Consider the following 22,758-nt stretch of genomic DNA (forward strand, 5'->3'; position numbering starts at 1 on the left):
TCCCAGATTAAGTTTTTCCTGCCGTTAACATCACCTTTCCCACTCAACAGTGGTAATGTCCAGTTTTTCAAAAGTATTCAACTCATTTTTTACAGAACAATTCTCTTGGAACATTCTTTTTTTTTCAAAGATTACACAATATTTCATTATTATTGTAGTTAGAATCTGAAACTTTCCCCAAAGATTCATGTGCTAAAGGTTTTGTCCCTAGCCCACAGTGCTATTGGGAGGCAGTAGAGCCTTTAGGAAGTGAGACCTGGGTTATTGGAGGTGTGCTCTTGAAGGAGATTTTGGAACCCTAGTTTTTTTCTTTCATTCCTGGCCAAAAGTTGTACAAGCTTCCTCTACTATGTGCTCTCATCATGATGTGCTGCCTTGCTACAGGTCCAAAAGTAATGGGGCCAGGCGACCATGGACTGAATCCTGTAAGCCAAAATAAACCTTTTCTATTTTTAAGATTATTACATCAGTTATTTTGTTACAGTAACAGAAAGCTAATAAACCATTACATTGCACAGTCCAATAATTCATGTAATGAGAATTCAGGTCTAAGATGACAAGACTCACTAGTTGGATGCATCCCAGTGGCCTTGGACATTCCCTGTACGTGAAGTCTGTTTTGTTTTAGGATATGTCTTAATCTGTTTGGTGTTACTTAATAAAACACCTGAAGCTGGGTAATTTATAAAGAAAATATATTTATTTATGTTTATTGTTGTGTCCTTGATTGGGCAGCCACATCTGATCAGCTTCTATTGAGGGTCTCATGTCAAGTCATATCATAATAGAGAAGCAAAAATAGGAAGCAGGAGCATTTGAAAAGAGCACATGGGCAGGAGAGACTCGAGGAGGTGCAAGGCTTGCTTTTTAAAACTGCTCTGGAAGTAACTAATCAGTGCTGTGAGACTTTTCTCACTTCCTTGAGACCTAATCCAGTCTCCAAAAAACTAACCCAGTCTCTTGAGAAAATCATTAATCATTCATGAGGGCAGTGCGCCCATAATTCAATCACTTCCTAAAGGCTCCACTTTCTGACACTGTTGCATTGAAGAATTAAACATCAATATGAGGTGGGTACAGGCCATATTCAAACCACAGCAGGAGGTAATGAAGAAAATTTATTACTCTCAGGCTCCAGCATTTGGTACAGGCACATCTACAGTACCAAGAAAGCAGAGCTGGAGTACCTACCAGCATCAGCTCTGAACTTTAATGCAGAAATGAAAGGCACCCAAAGACAGAATGCTATGCAAAAGAAATGGAAGAAAAGGGCAATGAATTATGGAGAATAAAGGAAAATGTCACCCAGACAATGCAGAAAAATGTCACAAAGCAACAAAATATTCAAGAATTCTATCAATGGAATTTTTTTGTTGTTGCTGTTCAGTTTTAAAAACTGCTTAAGTTTAAAACAAAAAGAACATTTTTATACCATTTTAGCACAAAGATTCAATAGGTTAACAGTTACCTGAAAGTTAGCTCTTTGATTTTTCTTGTTTTTCATGGAAGAATACTCTTGTCAAGTGAACACACACCATTTACATATGCATTAAGTAACATAATCAGGCCAAAGGTGCCAGCAAACATGGGTGAGAGCCCTGCTCCACACTCCACCACCTAGAAAATGTGTCTCCCTCACAGACTTCTTAAGACGATCACATGAAGTAATGTGTGTGAAAACATTCTGTTCTTTTTCCTCACCGTGTGTCATCTTTGTGTTGGAGGCAATGAGCCAAAACATGGAGCTAATATGTTGGACCAGATGCCTCTTGAATCAGCTATGTCTTACTTTTGGTTCCACCAAGTATAATTGGCTTTTCCAGAGATGCCTTTTCCATTGTGGATACTGAACAAGCGCTAATGAAATTGAACATAGAAATTTTCTGATGCTGACAATGTATTATACACCCTAACGGCCCCCACATTTTCATGCTTCTAATATTTCTTAATTACTATATGAGGATGATAGATGTGAAATAAGAAATTGTTTGCAATAAAAGGCAGTTTAATAGCTAATATGCATAAGACATTTTATCACAAATGACCTAAAGAGCCTAGAAACATAAAGTTAGGGAATGAGAAGTGTTGTGTGAAATCACATATGTCTCTGTAGACACATGACCCTTGTCCTCTACGTAATTAAAATGCTATTGAGGTCTTTAAAAGTTTCCTTTATACCAGAAAGAAAATGTAGGACAAGAAATAAGTATTGTAGACTTTAGTCTCCTTTGAAGAAAATGAATATAAAGCATGCTACTCTTATGTTGGCTAAATGAGCTGTATATAGTACAACAATGCCTGCAACTGAGAACGTAGAATGCAGGTTATGGCTGGAGGTCAAGATTTCTATCATTTATCATTACTTAAACTGCCTGCCAATTTGAGCAAATCAATCTTTTTTCCTATTTTGCTTTACCTTAGCTTTCATTTTCAAAAATTACATACAAGATATAGCTATAAGCTTAATTTTCTTTCCCTTTGACTTAAGCAGATATTGATAATGAGCAAACACATGCAAAGTAGGACTCAGCCGGCTCTCCAAATCCACTTAACTCCTAGCACTGCTCTTCTATGGATGATCCAACCACTTCTTCCAGCTCCTGGCTGGTCCCTTGTTGAAATCTCTGGTCTTATAGTGCTGAATAGAAGTCAGCACCTTCGGAGATGGAATGGATGGGCTGTTGTGGTACTGGTGGTAGCCTGTGAGAGGACCTCTGTGGTGAGCCACACGTGAATGCTGCTGAGGGAAGCACCAATGGTGATGGGGTAGGCAACTCCAACTTTCTTTGAAGCTCTTACTATGTCTGTATTTGAACTCCAGGACCACCTTGGCAATGCCAGGCAGCAGGGGAAGGAAACCCAGGCCATGCTAACAAAACGGAGACAATGGCTGCAAAGGCAGTCAGCTTGAGCCCGCAGCCAGGGTCCCCCCTGAGCAGCAAATCCATCAGTAGCAGAAGGAAGCTGATAAACTCAAGTCCAATGTAGGTGATTTGGGCTCCCAGTGATAACCAGAGGATCTTTGCTATAAGCCCCAAGGGAAGGCTGGGGAGGAAAGCCTTCTCCATCAATCACTCCCCTCCAAATCAGAGAGTAGGATGACATGGGCCTTGCAACGTGGCAAATTCCACCAGTTCTTCTCACCACTCTCAGCTGGAGGCATTAACTCAATGAAACTTCAGCACCTCTTCCCTGGTTCTTCCATGGTTTCCTTACAGGGTAGTCATATGCCACTCAGAAGGTAAGGAAGGAGAACTGGTTATCCCCAGTCTCCCAGCTGTATTGAACCACCGCCTGGGTTGATGCACTGGGGACACCCCTCTCCAGGGACATTGGCATGTCAAAGCACGTGGCTGCCAGACTCCCCACCCACCCTTGTTTAGGGACTTAGGCACCTTCTGTGTGCACACAAACCAGAAGCTGCTGAGCAGGGATGTTGTGGACAGGCTGAGTGACAGCAGGCTGAGGGCAGCAGATATGAATGAATCTGTTTTCCAGAGAAGCCCTTTGAGAGTTCCATTTCCTGGGTAAGAACATTTTTTAATCAGCTGAAAGGAACTGCTTATTCACTGTTGTAGTTCGGAAGTAAACAAGCTTCCGTTTCTTCTGATGGGTCTTAAACATTTGGGTAGAATAAGTGTTGGGTGAAAGGATGTATCAGGTCCCCTCTTCCCAGCAGAGGGGTCAAGTGGTGTATGGTGGGTTGGAGAACATGGAAAGGATGTTCTGGCAGTGGAAAACTTAATTTTTTTTTTATATACGAGGAGGTTTGTTGAACATTTCAGAAGGTAAAGAAATTATCACATTGAAAGGATAATACAATTTGCCATGATGACAATTTCTGGATGGACTATCACCAGTTATATTATATTATAAACAATAGTTTATTTTTTTAACATGGCAATAATATAGTTACATATTATATATTATAATATATTATATATAAAATATAACAATAATATAATATCTAGAGACTAGATACTATACAATTAGGACTCCTTGGCTAGTATGTACACAGAATATACAGTACAGAAAAGTTAAATGAAATGCACTTTACAGAGCAAAGGGTAAGCTGAAATTGTCTAATACACTCTAGTAAAACAACATTTGCAGCCCCCCCCTACCCCCTTGCCTCAACCCAATGAACAAGTACAGACAGTATACTGCTCAGAGGTGGTTTAACATTCCAAACACGTTATTTCCCATCACTTTTAAAATTTATTTATAAAACGTTTATTCTACTACTTGTACTTTTAAACATATCAAGCACTTATAAATACATAGAAGGACTAGATATTCACATAAAATCTTGTTCACTGCGCACAAGTCACTGGTGAAAAAAAATACACACATGGAAATGGCTATAATCTGAGGTATCTTTTAATATGACCATTATGCCGTTAACCCTTTCCCTCCTCACTTCCTTCTATTTTCAGTCCAGTGAACAAGTACAGGCATATTTAATGCTTAGAGACAGTTGAATAAATTCATACCCAGAAGTCATTTACAAATGACAAGCTTTCCTATGAATTTCAACATAACATGTACAAAATGTGCTAATTTTACTAAATACTTGGTAATACACTGGAAACCTCTTTAACATTTAGAAACTAAATGTTGCAAATTGGGACTCATTTTTCCATTATATATGCTATATACACATCAAAAAAATGCAGAAAACTTATGTCTGAAAATGTCCAACTACCAACACACTAAAATATTACCTTTTGCAATTACTTCCCTCCCCCACATCACTGAACAAGTACAGATAGTACTGTACTGCTCACAGAGGTGGTTTAATGATTTCATTCCCCAAAGATAATATTTCATATGAATTTTAGCAAAAAAAAGGATATTTACAAAGTGATATTTTATTAGCTCTACATTTAACATACACTGGGCACTTCCGAACATCTAGACAGACTAGATGTTTCAAGTAATGACTCAACTTGTCCACTATGTACATGACAGTCTTGAATAAACTTCACATGTGTAACAATAGTTCTAATTTGAAAATGTCTTCTCTATATAAAAGCATTCTGGTCCTTCACTAACCTAGTGGGCTATAATACTCAAATTTTCAGAAGACAATCTTTACTACGAATTTTAACAACAAACGTACAAATTTCGTTTACTAATTCTACTTTTGTCATACACTCTCAACCTCTTTAACATCTAGAAAGAGTAGATATAGTTTAGGACTTGTTTGTCCTTTATATATACTATGTACACAGAAAAGTAAAATTAAACACATAGACATAAGGAACAGTGGTTACTGTTGCCTCATAAGCACATTGGTAAAGGGCTCCAGAAAACCAGCACTCAATGCATACCACCCAACAGGAGGCTTTGGATATTGCTGGCTACCCCCCACCACTCCCCCCCACCACCAAAATTCATAAGAATGCTAAAAGAAAGAAATTTACAAAATGTGTTAACTTTTGTAAATTTTAACATCCATCAGGGACTTTAGAACATCTAGAAAGACTCAGTATTTCAAAAAAGAAGTAGTGAACATTGTCAAGTGCATATACAATAATGAGGAAGAAAATGTACACACAAAACACACAACAATTATAACCATAATACAAAAACGTCTTTCACATATAATCAATCTGGCACAGGAGCACCACCTTCTCATGGTGGAAGTCTCCTCCATGTCCCCTAACCCACTGAACAAGTGTGGACAAGTGTCGCTCCTAGAAGTGTCTACCAATTCCGTTTTAAAGTCACTTCCAGAAGACATTTCTTTCCTGATCGCTGAAAACAAATAGGCATTTACAAGCCGTGTTATTTTCTAATCCAATCATATGCCCACAACCTCTTTACATCTAGAATGTCCAGATGTAGCAGAAGTTTAAAAAGGTTGGGGGCAGAGTTGAGAGCAGCTTTTCCATGTCATTACACAAGCCTTCTATAAACAGCCAGTAAGTCTCCCCAAAGGGTGGTGGGCACTTCCAATTGGCACACGTGGTGGGTTCCTCCAGTTTCTCTTGGGTAGAACGAAGACCCCTGCTCGAGAGCCACAGACCGTCCACTGGTCTTGGTCTGGGGCTTCGCGCACCTTCCAGGGCCACTAAGGTCTTCATCCCCTTTGGCCTGGGTGCGGTCTGGTGGAGCCACCCAGAGCTCACTAGGGCCTGATATGGCCAAGCTCTCTGGCACTCTCGCCTTGTCGCGCCCTCGATGCCCACGAGCCTCCACCACGTCCGGCGCCCTCAGCCACCTGAAGGCTCCACGTCCTCAGTGGTGGCTTCGCCTGGGACCGACCAAACTGGGCTGGAGTGGCGGTCAGCCGCTGTCAGGTCATTCAGGTGAGGAGAGGTTCCAGGTCCTTCTCAGCCAGGCCCAGCCTGTGGGCAGTCGCCAAAGAACCCCAGGTGTCTGCAGGGTGGCGCCGCGGCCTGTCCCCCGCCAGAGGACCCCAGAGGGCCGGGAGCAGGCTCCACCTTTCTCAACAGTTTCTTCCCTGAACATAGTCCCGCTAAATAGTCGCAATATTCTCAGTCTCTTCTTCAATAATGGATGATGTATAAAGATTCTTGTTCCAAATTCTACACGTCAGGAAGCCTCTTTGTAGTCCATCGTCCCATCCACCACTTATGGTCCACCACTGCTGCTTTGGTACTATTTGTTTAACTCAAAAACTCTTAATAAGCTTTATTTATCCTCTTTCTTCATATGATTCATTTATTCATTAGTATTCCAAACAGGAGACACAGAAAACAGAATAAAATAAAACTCAAGCCCATTCATTTTCTTTTTGCTGAATATAGATATTTCTAAACCCAACATTCTTCTTATTTCAATATCTTCTCCAAATCTCACCCCTTCTCAGAGCTTTGACTATTTTTTTCCTTTTTAGTGACTCAAGTTAACATTCATTATTCATTTTCCTGTTGCCTCTGAACATTTCATCGTGGTGTCTTGTGGGCAATCCAAGTTCAGTGTGTCAAAAGGCATGTTCACTTTACTTCCCCACAAATCTGTATCTCTTTGGGGTCTTGTCTTCATCAATGATACCACTACAGCCATCTATTGGTATCTGTGGGGGACTGGTTCCAGGATCCCCCCACCTCCAGGATACAAAAATCCTTGGGTGCTCTTGTCCTTTATATGAAACAATTTTATGTTTTATATTTGCACATAATCTACACAGTCATTCTTCCTGTATTCTTTAAATCAACTTTACATGACTTAAATACTTAATTAAATGTTCTGTAAATAGGTTTTACACTGTATTGTTCAGGGGAAAATGATAAGAAAAGTCTGTGTTTAGTACACATGCAATTTTTTAAAAAAATTTCTGATGGTTGGTTGAATCAATGGAAGCAGAAACTGTAGATAGGAAAACCAAATGTACTAACCCAGTGGCCTGAAAAATTGGAGCCAAGTCTTTGACAAGAGCTGGGAAAGGTAGTAGGAGTAAGTTGCCTGTACTAGGTCAGAACCAAACTTTGCCTATTCAACTTTTGCCTTCTGCTCAGGATCTCCACTCTGACTCAGAGGATCAAGGCTCATCTTCCTTCTCTGGTTCCTTTTGACAGCTCATGGTCATTTTCTCAGCCTGCAAGATCTCCCCTACAACCTACTCTCTATATTGTGGTCAGATATATGATCCTGAATCACATTTTAATATAGTATTTCCCCTTCTCAAGAGCCTTTACATGGCCCTACATAATGCCCAAAGCAAGAGCTGTAGTGTGATGCTTCCCTGTCTCCCATCACCTTCCCTGTACCACCACCCCCTTCTACCCTCCCTCTAGCCACCTGGGGCCATTTATTCTTCTCTGCAACTGATTGTTGACCTTTCTTAATCTCTTATCAGTTTTCCTTCTCCTCAGATGAACCCCCCTTTTCTCTCGTCTTTCTTCCTCTCTCTCCCCCTCTACACCTTTTCTTTTTCTCCATCCCTCCCTCCTTCCTCTTCCCTCTCTTCAAATGTCACCCATGTTACCTCTTGGTTGAAGAATTTTTGGACTCTCCATGGAAAAATTAATTGCTTTCACCTCTGGACCTAGGATTTTGTTCATATTGACCAACAGAAATTTTTTTTACCTAGGATGGGGAGTCTCCTCTTACCAAGAATGAACTCACCTCTATACTCACCTGGGACATGGTGTTGGCCAGTAAAGGTATATTAAGTGAATGTCTGAAATGAATGAAAAACAAATTCCTTCTGGAATGAAGAGAATTTTATCTGTAACAACAAGTTGTGTCAGTAAAAGCTGATTTGGGAGTTATTTATAAGTGTAAATAATACCTAGCTTCTCTCCCCCTTGTACTCCTATGTCCCTAGCAGGATGCCTTGTTGTGGTAGATGAACACTGGATCTCTCCCCCTTGTACTCCTATGTCCCTAGCAGGATGCCTTGTTGTGGTAGATGAACATTGGATCCTACTCTGAAGTAGCTTACACATGTTAGTGCCATAAAAATACCCAACACATGAAAAATGAAACACAAACAAGATTAAAGAAATGGTCAAATAGTCTCTACATACTGCATATTTGAATCCAATGGGTAGGTTCATCAAAAAATAAAATAAAGAAGAGAGAGCCTACAGAATGGAAGAAAATCTTTACCACACTCACCTCAGATAGAGCACTAATCTCCAGGATATATAAAGAACTCAAAAAATTTAACACCAAAAAATAAATAAATAACCCAGTCAATAAATGGGCTAAGAAACTGAACAGACACTTCATAGAAGAATACAATCAATCAATAAGCGTATAAAAAAAAGTTTCTCTCTAGCAATTGGAGAAATGCAAATCAAAACTACTCTAAGATTTCATTTCACTCTGGTCAAAATGGCAATTATCAAGAATACAAGCAATAATAAATGTTGGTGAGGATGTAGGGGGAAAGACACACTCATATATTGCTGGTGGGACTGCAAATTGGTGCAACCAATCTGAAAAGCAGTATGGAGATTCCTCAGAAAACTTGGAATGGAACCACCATTTGACCAGCTATCCCACTCCTTGTTTATACCCAAAAGACTTAAAATCAGCATACTACAGTGACGGAGCTACATCAATGTTTATAGCAGCTCAATTCACAATAGCTGAACTGTGGAACCAACCTAGATGCCCCTCAACAGATGAATGGATAAAGAAAATGTGGTATATATACACAATAGAATATTACTCAGTCTTAAATAAGAATAAAATTATGACTTTTGCAGATAAATGGATTGAACTAGACATCACGCTAAATGAAATAAGCCAGTCCCAAAAAATCAAAGTCCAAATGTTTTCTCTAGTAAGCGTATGCTGATCCATAGTGGGGGCTAGGATAGGGAAGAATGAAGAAACTTCGGATTGTGTAGAGGGGAGTGAGAAGATGGGTGAGGCAGTGGGGATGAGAAGGATAGTAGAATTAGACAGATATTATTACCCTATATACATATATGATTATACTACCGGTGTGACTCAGCATCATGTACAGCCAGAGAAATGAGAAGTTATGCTCCATCTGTGTACAGTGTGTCAAAATGCATTCTACTGTCATATATAACTAATTAGAGCAATTTTTAAAAAGATTATATGTCAGAGCAAAATCTTGTAAATCTTCTCTACTGATATCAATAAAAAGCTTTGCCCTTGTAAATAAATAAATAAAATATCCAACCCTTGCAAAAGACCTACAAATACTTTTTTTTTTCTTTTTGCAATACTAGAGATCAAACCCAGGACCTTGCATATGCTAGGCAAGTACTCTACCATTGAGCTATGCCCCTGTCTCCCTTCCACAAATACTACATTTTTAATAAGCTCTTATATTATTCAAGTTCAACTCCATTTCACATACTAATATTTGTGAGCTAATGGTCTACCTGCTTCAAAATATTTCCTAAAAGCCAAACACAATAGCACATCAATCCCAGCAATTTTGGAGGCTTCAGCAACTTAGCGAAAATATAATATAAAACAAATGTAAAAATAATAAAGTATAAAATATCAAAATAAAATATAAAAAGGACTGGGGTGCTGGGGTTATGGCTCAAGTGGTAGAGCTCTTGCCTAAGACACATGAGGTACTGCATTTAATCCTCAGCACCACATAAAAATAAAATGAAGATATTATGTCCACCTAAAACTAAAAAATAAATATTAAAAAAAGGACCAGGATGTAGCTCAGTGGTTAAGTACCTCAGGGTTCAATCCCCAGTGCCAAGAAAAAAAAGTTTGTGTTTTTTTTTTTTTTCACAGGTGATGAGTGGACACTGAGAAGAATACCCATGGAAGATCTTATTACTGAAGATCTTATTCATGGTTTTTGAATAATGGATGGGATTTGGTTGATGTAATGAAGAATCACAGGGAAAGTTCTTCAGGTAGCATGAAGTTTATGGTAAAGATGTGGTGGTTGAAAGAACAGCCAAAGAGTTCCTGGATTTGGCTGAGGTAGAGATAGCTGGCAGACATGTGGTTGGAACTGTGAGTTGGAGCCATATTTCCTAGAACCTGCAATAACAGACAAGGTAATCAATGGTTGTTTAAGCAAAGGAGACATGGATGATGAATGTTTTATTTTAAGAATATCCAACTGGTGTATTGGATAACATGGTAGATAGAAAGGATGACAAGCAGAAACTCCATCAAAAGATGTTTTTGAATTAAGATTTGAAGTAATGGTAACCTGGGTTAGAGTGGTGACAGTGAATGGATGGGAAGAAACTGGGACAGCAAGATGATTAAGTAAGGGAAGAGAAGAACCATAGTCACCGTGGGGCAAAGGAGCCAGAAAAGTAAACCAGACCTCCATGGGGAGAACAATGACTCTACTGTCATCTTTTTTTTATGAACCCCACATTGGATTCAAATATTCAATATATGGAGGCTCCATTGACCATTTCTTTCATCTGGGAGGGAGCCAGGTAAAAGTAGAAAAAGGAAGTTTGATTTATGATGGTTTGAGTTTATTAAAAATCACAACAGAGAGGAAGTACAGAACTTAAATGTTGAAAAGAACATTTAAAAAAATAAGCCAAGTTGGAATCATATTGGTAGAAATAATGGCTAAGACTGAGACAGTAGGTTTGAGCTTTCTGAGGGAAGATATATAGACAGAGAGGACAGACCATGAAAGAGAATTGTTAGAATAAGAAAAGGAAAAGAAGAATCCTAAAAATGCTAGGCTGGGGCTGGGGTGTAGCTCCATGGTAGCACATTTGCCTACCATGCTTGAGGGCCTGGGTTCAATCCCCAGTACTACCAAGAAAAAAAAAAAAGCCATGTGACCACCAGAGTAATATGATTTTAATCAAAGAATGGAAAACATCTCAAGAATCACGTTGAATGCTGAGTACAAATAAGAAAAGCTCGATTTGATAATGGGCATCCCAGATGATCTTGTTTCTACAGGTATGGGGGTAAGACTGGCGGGTGGCCAACATGGAGGTTAGTTATGGGAGAATTCCTTCTGGGGAGAAGAAAGAGACAACAAACCAGGCTGGAGGTCAAACCCAGGTTTATCAGGAAAGCAAAGACTATAGTTGGATGACATAGTAGGGAGTCTATGCTGGGGCAGGGAAGATGTGGGTGATGTGGACTCCATGGAAGGAGAGAGTCATGTGAAAATAATGCAAGAAGAGAAAAGATAATACAAACATAGGCAAGCCACCATGAGCAGACACTGAGCAAGCCTGACTGAAGTTCTGTCCAGAAATACAGGTCTTACAATCTTCTTCCTTAATAACCTGCAATTGAAGGATGGAGTCCTGGGAGCCTCAAGAGTCCTCACCAGACATCTCAATGCTCTCAATAAAGTTAGAAGCAAAGGCTGATTATAGGAACACCCTCTCTATATTGAAGTCCTCAAGAGTCCATTTAGAATATAAGACAGTTTACCAGAATTTGTCTTTACTTACCTACCTTTTCTTTCTTTTTTTTTCTTCCTTCCTTCCTTCCTTCCTTCCTTCCTTCCTTCCTCTTAAACCCTGCCTACCAACACTCAATCCGCCTAACAACCCAGTCCTCACAACAGCAACTGATCAAAGATAAACTCTTCAAGTCTCAGAGACACACATATGCAGGACCTTCCAGCCAGGGATATGTCTTGTCAAAAGAAAACAAATCTGAACTCAGTTAAGTTGAGACTGTATTTGAGAGGATATTGCAAAGGGAAGCAAGATCCCTGCCATGGTGAAATTACTGTGACCGTCTGCAAGCATCTCAAGGTTTAAGCAAACAGGGGTTTTGTTTTATAAAGAGGAATAAACAAGAGGAGGAGGTATCAATTGTGGGGATGGAAGGGTGACTCTTTGGAGACAGATCTGGGAAGATTTGAGGTCAGCCTGCTGTCAGAAGGGGCTATTGAGGAGGGGCTATGTGATGGCTCAAGCTGAGGATGGGCTGGGAAAAGCAGAGAAGCTGACCTGATTCTGGTTAACAAGCATTTTGGTTTGACTGATCAGTGGGGACAAATAGTTCACCTAAGCACCCATAAAGCAAAGGATGGGAAGTCAGTGGATCTGTATGGCCTTGACGTAAACAGTGGAACATCATAAGTCATCTAAGTCCAATGGGGAACACAGGTCATTCCCTAGAGCATGATTGGGTGGGAGATGAAGTTTTTAATCATCCCTGTTTTCCAGGATCACTGAACCCTGGTAGAGTTTACCATTGTTGGACTTCATCCTGCAAATCAGGCTTTGCTTAGCTCCTAAGCCCAAGCTGCTATGCCTCTTTCTCATTGTTGCCAGATGGTGTTGGCAAATGCAGCCCAATTACTGCTGATCTGGGAGGTTTTCTTAGTTTTCTGAATGCCTTGACTCATGAGTCCTGGAGCTTCTCCAGTCCTGTCCATTGCTTGGATGGAGAAACAAATGAAATAAGGGGAATCATAACTTTGGTGATATTTTATTTACTTAACAACATAGCCCAGGCTCCTTGATGAAGACACTATGCATATCTCAAGCTGCTTTTTGAAGGATATAGCACAAACACAAAAAGGCCAAGAAAGAAACCCAGGGAAAGTCAGGAGGGAGGAGAACTGGGTGGTTAATTGTATCTAAGTATGTGCTGCCCTCTGCCATGATTTAGGGTACCTCCTACAGATCAGGTCATCTCTCTGCAGCCCAGTTTTCTCCTTTGTAAAGGGATAAAACCAGCAAGAACTTTATAAAGTCATTATAGGATTAAGTAAGTTATCCCACATGAAGACTTTAGAACAATGAGGCACTTCATAGTCATTACGTAAGTGCAGTGCTCACAGCAGTAGCAGAAATAGTAGTACTAGCTAGGAACCTTACATTTAGTGCTTCAAATTTCTGCAAAGGAGGCACATCATGAACCAGTCATGAAGAACTCTAAATGTTTGATCACATGTCTATACCCACCCAAGATGCATATAAACTCCATGAGGAACAGGAACCATGAGGCTCTTATAAACTGCACTACCCACAGAACCTACCACTGCATAGAACATCACATACAATAAAAATGCCTTTGTTGAATGTATGCTAATATGTGTGTAGATGGATGGATAGATAGATGGATAGGTGAATGGGTGGAAGAATGGAGAGAAAGAGAGAGCAAGGGATGGGTGAATAAAATGAGGGGGAGGAGGGTAATATGAGTAAGGAAATGAATAGAAGGAAATATCCATGGAGGGAGGGAGAAAGAGTTGCTACAAGCCTCTCTATTGCTTAAAATACGTAGCTGATCATGTTGGGGTTGATTACTTTCTATTGCAAAATATGTTGTGTAGCAGTGAAAAAAAGGAAAATGCCTTGTAATTGGATTTGTCCTGTACTCTGTCCTAATTTTCAGATAAAATGTCCCTCTTTGCTGGGTAACCAGGTGTTTGGATTCAGCACACTGTGCAATCTGAGCCCTTCTCCCTGTTTCCCTGCAGACATAATACCTTTGTCTCTGTGACAAGCCATTTGATTGGCTGGCCTTGCATTTCAGCTTGTTTTCTCATTGGCAGCTTGCAGTTTCCAGGGAATACACTGCGGTGTAGGATGAGGGGACAGCCTGTCTTTCACCTTCCTGTAAATTCTTGCTTAATGGTCTCCAATAACATTTTGCTTCAGTGATTATTCTATTACTCTTTCCTAAATACAGTTTTCCATGACTGAATTGAAACCATTTGCTTTTTTCAATTGACAAATTATAGCAGATAAATGCCACCCATTACTGCATAAACAATTAAAATCCTAGAAAGACGTGCTCAACTGTGTCCTGCTTGTGGCTGATTTGGAAATTTTTCTGACTTGCTTTATATATTGCAATCACAGAACCACTTTGCCTCCTCAGGTAATTTTTTTTTCTCAACTGTTTGCAAAAGTTTTGCCAGAATTACATCCCTAAGGATTCCACCAAAAATTAGCAAGGGGTAACTGAATTGAGCATGCAAGATCCAACCTTGGGAAGTTGTCTGACATCTCCAAATCTAATCTTAGCTTCCACATGTGAAAAATGTGTGTAATAAACCTTGAGCCACAGAGTGATAAAGGGTTGGACAGGAGTGTGCATTTGGGGAAAGCGCCCAGGAAGCTATGGGACTGGGACTCAATTAACAGGAGATGAGTCTGTATCTGAGCTGAACAACCTGGTACTAATCATTCCAAAAGTGTTCACAGAACACTCCACTTTGCTAAGATTAGAATCAGGAAAGGAAAGCACAAAGCGGGCATCCATTAATTAAATCATTGATTTGTCAACCCACTGTCTGGTTCAACAGTGATTATTTGACAAAAACAGAAAAGTTCAGAAAAGCCAGCCCATGCCTCAGAGACCAAGAACAGGGTGGTATTAAGAGATAAACCTCAAGCTCCTGAACTGTCAATCAAATATCCTGCTCTGTACAGCATATACCCACAGGAATTACTAATTTAAAATTTTGAAATCCAATAAAAGAACTTCACAGTGCAACTTTACTGGAATAATCACATTCATTCAGAAGGCACTTCAGCATCTTGCAATGGTTCATCTGCTCATCGATGAGCCTCAGGCTTGTCACTGTGATAATCAAATACATCTGTACTAATGATACTATCATCATCATCATCATCAATAAACTTACATTACCCATCTACTGAATCCATGATGCTCCTAAAAGAAACTATTATATTTTGATGGGAGAAGGGGACTTTTTAAAAGTTATATTAATATCAACCCAAATAATATAACATTGATTGCAAATGACTTGGAAAACTATGATATCATATGTGATTCCTTATATATTTTTGATCAGTGTAAATTATGCTGGCATAATGGATGTAAACAAATTGCTATTGATCAACCAATATATGCTAAGCACTATTCAGGACTAGAGCGGTGTAAGATACGGGTGTACTGGTATACAAATCAATATCTCATCCATTCTTCCATCTAAACATCGTAGACATATATAGTGGACAAGCTAATAGCAAGTCATGAGCAAAGGGAGCCATGGTCCTTGCCTTCAAAGAGGTTTCAACTTAGTGAAGGAGCAGAAGTGACTCACGTGACATTACAATGGTTGGTGTTCCAAACACTGAAATCCATTCCTCCAGGTCAAAACCAAACCCTAAAAAATGAAGCCTGTGTAATATCTCCCTGGCTCTACAAAGGTACAAAGAACTCAGCAAAACCACACCAGGATAATGTGATTCTTTAGGTGGAACAATCAGACCCTGTTCAGCTTGCAGTCCCCTCACTGGGTTCCTCTGCAAAGTCTCTTTGAAAAGAGCCATGATTTCCAACTACAGAACTGGCACAAATCCAGAGATGTTCTCAGTGGTTTCAACAGAAGTCTCTGGTTTCCAATTCTTTCTCCAAAGGATAGCCCACATTTTCCTCCTGCATACATGTTGAAGTGCCACTCAGATATTGCACAGAAAGTAATATCACTTCTGAAAAGGATTGTGTCATCAAATCAGTCACATCTGTGTAAGCCCCAAATTATTTTATTTTGGGTAAGCTAATAACTAAATCTGCCTGACATGGGCTATCAAAGTGGTGCCAAAGACAACCCAGAGGTTCAAGTGTTTGTTTTTACAGTATTGTAAAAGTCATAGAACAAAATAAGCATCAAGGAAATAATTACATAACAATTTCCACAACCAGGCTAATGCTACATATAGTTTCTACCAGAGGCTTCTGGTCTCAGGAGAGTGTAAAATTCCCAGAGAACATAGAGTTCCTCTGACTGATTCCAGGGAACAAATATTCTCAGGTAAATCTCATGCTCTTAGGAAAACACTGCAAGTAAATCATCTTTTATTTCAAATCCAAGTTTGTTTCAATTAAAGTAGAAGCCTCTGTTACCCTTGTTCCCTTACCCAGGCTAACCAAATTGACTTGTGGATCTTAACATATCCTCTTGAAACTCTTTAAAATTTGGTCAGCACAAATAGTCATAAAGTGGTTTACTAAAAGCATTTTATGGGGGAAATGAATTTATGTGCTACAGTGACAGAGTTAGTTTTGAATAAAAAATGTCATTATAATGTCAAATATTGATTCAGTATTTGTTTTGCAAAAATGAACAAATCCCCTAATTTCATACTTGTTGATTGTTTACAGTGATTAAAGGATATGCCCTGCTTTATTGGTTTATAGCATGAATTAGTGGTTTCTGAGGCCCCTTGTTGTGATCCAGGTACCTAGATATGAGTTTGCTATTGCCCTGGTTACAAGCAGTTCAGAACATAAAGATGAAAAATTCTTGGCTTTTATGTTTTAAAGTAAATAAGCAAGTCCAGAGGCATACGGAAGACAGAAAATTTTTAGGAAAATACTTGATAAAGATCTTCTAAGCTAGAAAAACAGATGAAGGTTTAGAAGGAAGCAAGAATTGGATACTGATGGGAGCCCAGAGAATGGGTTCTTCTTCTCCTTCTTCTTCTCCTTCTTCTCCTTCTTCTTCCTCCTCCTCCTCCTCCTCCTCCTCCTTCTCCTCCTCCTCCTCCTCCTCCTTCTTCTTCTCCTCCTCCTCCACCTCTTTCTTCTTCTTTTCTTCTTCTTCTTTTCCTTTTTTTCCACATTTTTATTGGTGTATTATAATTATACAAAATGGTGGGATTTGTTGATTTGTTGTTACATATTCATACAAACACAATATAACAAAATACTTTGGCCAATATCAATCCCCAGCACGTTCTCTTCCCTCCCCTCCTTCTACCCACTAGTCTCTTTCCTCTATTCTACTGATTTCCCTTTGATTTTCATGGAATCCCCTGCCCCACGTCCCCCCCCCTTTTCCTGTCTAGTTTCCATACACAAGAAAAAATATACAACAAGGATGGGTCCTTCTTAACCATGATTCCACAGTTCTATTCTATAACACTGTAGGCCCATAGAGATTCTCAGCTCTCTGTATGGGTATGGAACACAGCTGTATTAGTTTGTTTTGTGTTTCTATAACAAAACAGCTATGACTGAGTACATTATAAAGAAAAGAGGTTCATTTGGCTCTAGTTCCAGAAATTCAAGAGAATAGCATAAGCTCCTGCTTGGCTCCCATGAAAGCCTCATGGCAGACAGCATCACAATGGGGGAAGCACATATAGAAGAGATCACATGGCAACACAGAAAACCAGAGAGAGATTCATGGGTCAGGTGTGTCCTTTTATAACAACTTATACTTGCAAGAACTAACTTACTTCTTGAGACCAGCATTAAAGTTTTCTAAAGGCAGTGCCTCAATGCCCTTAAAATCTTATATTAACCCCTATCTCTTAAACTTCCTGCCACCTCTCAGTACCACACTGGGAACCAAACTTCCAATACATGAACCTTTGAGGAACAAACAACATTCACACCACAGCAACAAAAATATTTTGCTGCATCACCTCAAGTATGAGGCCAAGGTTCTAGAAAGCTTCAGAGTCAAGGCCAAAGGGTTCTTCCCAGGGAGTGGCCTTGACCATATCTGCAGAAGATATGTTCATGTAGAAGGGAAGAGGCTCTCATGATGAGGAGCCAGGTGGGGGTGTCCTAAGGCAGATAGTAGAAGAGAGGCCCCTCAAGTCACAGGAAGCTTCTACACAGTTGAATCCATCTGACAAGGAAGGAAGAGGAGGGAAAAAAATCTTGAATTTAGCAGAAAACCCAGAATTGCATATTACTTTTTTTAAATATAGTTTTATTTATTTATCTTTTTTTGTACCTAAATGTGTGACCTGAAACCTTATGCACACCATAAGGGATTCTACAACAATTAAGCAAACTCTGATTAGGCTTCAGGATGAAGAACTGTCGTCAGATGTAGAATTTCTGCTCCAACATTATAACCAAAAATGAAAGAAGTACCAAAGAGGTGCTGCAAAGATATGACATATTTCTTGGATTACTCTAGTTGAATTCCAAATTGTGTCATTGAAAAAAAAACATATACCATATTTTGTTGTGGTAAAACCAGATAAAAATCACTGCATTCTATTTACTCAACAAATAACTCACAAATCTTGAGTAAATTGTGGTCTTGTTGTGTTTTGTTTGTTCATTTCTTTTGTTTTTAAACCACTTAAAGTTACCAGGAATTCAGGCCAGTATGCCACAACTTTGGTGTCCACAGCTCTGTCCTGCTATTTGGTGGGACCTGAAGTATCTTGAGAATTACTACACATAAGAAACACAAGGTAGTTGGAGGGATGAGGGAGCATTATGTCTTCTAATTCCTGAAATCTGTGATTCACAAATGCTGTAGAAGGCAACCCTGCTAAAACCAGAATAACCTAGTGCTAGTTACTAATGACCCTAGGAACCCTAGGAGTGAAGGTCACTGGGCAAAGAACAAATGCATACTTTTCAATGAAAAATGTAAATTTAAAAAATTATCACATGTTATTTTGGATTTAGTATATGTTTATATCCACACTAAACTCTTCAATCATGGTCACTAGTCACAGTGTGCTTCTTGTTTATGTATATCATCACTAAAGATGGGGGACAGTAACACACCATGTCGCTGAAAGCCCCCTTTCTGTTCCCCAAGACCTCACCAAGTTCAAGAAACAATGAGAGCAAGCCTGGGCCTGAATTTCTAGATACACGTTATCTTGAAGGACACCGAATTTCTCTTACACACACTGGGAACCAGAGGGTTAGTGTAACCTATAGAAAGCTACTTTCTTTCAAATATACCAGGACAGTTGCTCCTTGGGATGCTGGTCAGACAAGTAAACTGAGCAAGCTAATTCTGATGATGCAGCCTCACAGCTTTCAGTGAGGACAGGGATGAAAATGAGGGCACTGTGGAAGAGATAAGTGTCATTTGCCAGCTGGCACTAGATAAAACAGCAAGGGAGAGGAGGCACTGCTTGGCAAAACACCATGAGGGACAGAGGTGCTGTCAGACTATAGCCACTGAACTCTCCTTGGAGCAGTCACTCATCTCTTATAAGCTTTGCCCAATAAACCATATGTCTTCCACATTTTCTCAAGGCACTTCCTTTGGCTTTTCCACAACCTACCCCACTGCCCTGCCCCAACTAGGCTGTGGACGAGACAATGTGATTACTTGAAATTAAGAAATGCTGCAAATATAAAATGCCTACCACATTTTAAACAGTTGACACACACACAAAAGAAGAATTTTTAAAATCTCATCTATGTTGTTTTACATTGAGTACATCTTGAAATAATACCTTGGATATACTGGGTTACATGAAGTATATTATCATAATTGATCTGTTTTTCTTTCTTTTTCCAATATGGCATACAAAATTTTAAATTACACATGTGAGTTGCATTATATCTCTACTGGGTAGTGCCCTATGTATTAGAAAAGAATGTAATTCCCACATATATGTTGAATGTCTATGAGTCCTATGACATCAAGAAAAGAAATGAGTGTACTACTATATGTACAATAGTTAACAATTGTTAATCAAGGAAATCAATGTTTTTCAGTGTATACTACACAGCAAACCCTGTTAGGTCTTTCACAAATGATTTCAGTTGAACTTCCCATGTCAGTCAGGGGTCAGGGTTGAATCAAAGTGAAACTATTAGGAAATATGCCTATATTCAGTAGTTCCCTTTTCTTTGTGGCTTCGCTTTCCAAGTTTTCAGTTACCTCTGACCAACGACTATTTGAAAATATGAGTATCCTTGATGCTTTCATCAGGAAATAAAAATTCCCATAATTTTTATTACAGAATATTGTCATAATTGTTCTATTTTGTTATTATTAATGTTATTGTACTGAGTTCTCCATAAATTACATTTTATCATACGTATACATGTATATATCAGAAAAATATAGTTTGTATAGGGTATGGCACTATTTAGCATCCATATGGAGTCTCAGAATGTTTTCTATGCCAATAAAGGGAAACTTCTGCATATATAAAATAAAGGGATTATTCTAGGGATTTGCTCATATGCAATGGTAGGTGATGCTTAGACAATAACTGTGAGGTTGCTATCTTCCAAACTAAGTTTGCAACTTGAAGTTTGCTGGGTTGGGGTCAGGAAAAAAAGATAGTTATGAAATTAGTAAGAACAAGGACAAGCTGGAACTCACAAGTACATGTTATAACTCATAAGAACTAACTGGACCCATGTCAGCAGTCATGTGCTTGATGGAGAACTCTCACACCAGCTCACGGAGTCTATTGTATTTATCTCTTCCCAATTCATGTTCAGTGACATCACATAGGAAGTTTGAAGTCAGCTATGATGTGGGTATATACACTACATGAATTGGCAAACATCATGAACCAGGAATTTGGGGGTTTTTTCAGGAGGGTTGATTTTTAAATACTTATCAATGTACTTCTTTGTGTCAGTCACTCACTGTCTTCCATGTTTATGTTGTAGGTGACCTGCAGGGGAAGTTGACACTGCTTATTGTGGAACTAAACACATTCCTGACCTGGGAATTGGAGGAGCTGAAATAGAATCATGCCAAGGCTGAGAAACTGCAGGCATGGCTGCTTCTGCTCACCAAGTCAGATATTGACACTCTGTGAGTCCTTGCACCTACCTTCTGAATACAATAGCAACACAGCTGCTGCTTCACACTCACCCACCTCAAATCTATGCCAAACATCCTTTTAAGACAATTCTAATCAGAGATATACAAAGAAGAGAATTATGAGGAACATAGTTCAGGATAAGCACGCTGGCATGTTGCAATGTCATCACAGTCTACAGCCAGTTGAGAGAAACATTAGTATGCCCACGCTAACTATGAAGATATCAAGACCCAGAAAGGTTGAACAACACTGATAGAGTCACAGAGCTGGTGAGGAAGTATATGGGTAAATCTTTAATTATACTTCCTATTTTTTTCCTGCTGCCCCTCATGAGCTCTAAAATCAAGACTTTAGGATATCTGCTCTGGAAGGAGTCTTCTGCTGTAGGACAGAAATTCACCTCCTTGGAAAATTAACTCATGACTGTATTTGTGGCAAGTGTTTCACATCCAAGGATCTTCTCACTGAATTCTCAGAAACCCAGTGAGATGAAAGGTGTTACTCATAGGTTAAGAATCTAAGGTTCAGAGAAGTTTTAAAATCCTTTATAAGTCGGGGCTGGGGATGTGACTCAAGTGGCAGCGTGCTTGCCTGGCATGCGCAGGGTGCTGGGTTCCATCCTCAGCACCACATTAAAAAATAAATAAATAAAATAAAGATGTTGTGTCCTCCATGATCTCCAGGCTTGCTCCTCACAAACCCTGCTCTCCCAGGCCTGCTCTTGAAGACCCAGCAAATACCTCTCCTCTGTAGATGGTGCCTCCTTACATTTTCCCAAGTGAGGCCAGGCACAGACCCATCTCTAAGGTAGGCAGGTAGAAAGGTATAAGGTAAGGGCAGGACAATAAATTGAGTGGACTACAGAATGAGAAATGACCTAGCAAAGCTGAGAAAGGCCCTTGACTCCAAAGATAGAACAACAGTTGATTCGTCCTTAAACTTCTCATTGATTCTCTTCTACACGTGTATATTTTGGAGAGAAAGATGTAAACAAAACCGTGCTGTCAACACAGATGCATCTGATGGTTATCAGCTTGGGTTTCAGGCAAGCCCTTGACTTTGCCTCTTGGTTCAGCTTTCCTGTATTATTTTTCTAGCTTTTATCAAAAGTCCACTTTATAGAAGCAAACTGTCTTGTTTCCCAGGAATGTGACCACACTGTCTTTTCTAACTTACTTTATGAAAAATTATTTATTTCTAAAAATACTTATGATTTCCTCTAAATATATTCTTAAGAAATAAGAAATTCTACATATGTATATTTATTTTTATAAATGTGCATCTACAGACATATATCTAAGGTGTTTCTTATTATTAAGCACATACCATGTGTCCATAGAGTCTTGCCACTTTAAATACCACAGGCTTTATTTGTGGTGTTGTATGTACTTGATGATTTTCATAAATATTAAAGCAAAAGCAGTGTAAATATTTTTAAAGAAATTTCAATCTGACTAATGTTTGTTGCAAAGTGGCCACAAAACATATTTGTTATAAAAGAAACTCAGAAAAGGAACTTATCTCTTTCAGAGAGGAGTCATTCAATTACTGCTCAGGCACAACAGCATTTAAGGTCTTTTTATTCCATGGTCAATACTGAGCAGGGTTCCCACGTTACATCAATAAAGAAAGAACTTGCTTTCCAAAGAAATATGTAATATCCTATAAGCTGAATTCTACACCCCCCTGCTGGATTTTCTGGCTTATAAGATTTTTTAAAAATCTTTTATTGGTGCATTGTGATTATACATAATAGTGGGATTCATTGTGATAAATTCATACATGCACGTAACATAATTTGATCCATTTTATTCCTCAGTACTTTTTCTTTCCCTTT

General features: G+C 39.2%; 1 pseudogene; it reads right to left on the bottom strand.

The window, feature by feature from the left end:
- Positions 1 to 2,555: 2,555 nt before the first annotated feature.
- LOC114081823 (germ cell-specific gene 1 protein-like) lies at positions 2,556 to 3,535 on the bottom strand (annotated as a pseudogene).
- Between the last annotated feature and the right edge of the window lie 19,223 nt (positions 3,536 to 22,758).

This window comes from Marmota flaviventris, chromosome 2 (assembly GCF_047511675.1).
Source record: "Marmota flaviventris isolate mMarFla1 chromosome 2, mMarFla1.hap1, whole genome shotgun sequence".
Taxonomy (NCBI): Eukaryota; Metazoa; Chordata; class Mammalia; order Rodentia; family Sciuridae; genus Marmota; species Marmota flaviventris.